Here is a 291-nt window from a genome sequence, read left to right on the forward strand (position 1 = left end):
TTTCTTGAACCTACTCTCTCATCCAGGATTTAGAAGTGTTTTAAAGCGATCAGATGAGTACCTTAAATATATTTTCTTATAGCGGTATTGATATAACGACAGATTGATACTATAATGACAACTTCATAACGGTACTGCGAAATACAAAAGAAGAAATAGGAATTGATTTTCACTTTTTTTTTACAATTTGTCTATTAATTTATTAATTCCTTAATTGCGAATTTTGCAATCTCTTCTTATTAGAACTGATTACTGTTGCCGTATTACTAGATGCTGTAGTTCGCTAAAGCA

The sequence above is a fragment of the Penaeus monodon genome, chromosome 22 (assembly GCF_015228065.2).
Source record: "Penaeus monodon isolate SGIC_2016 chromosome 22, NSTDA_Pmon_1, whole genome shotgun sequence".
Taxonomy (NCBI): domain Eukaryota; kingdom Metazoa; phylum Arthropoda; class Malacostraca; order Decapoda; family Penaeidae; genus Penaeus; species Penaeus monodon.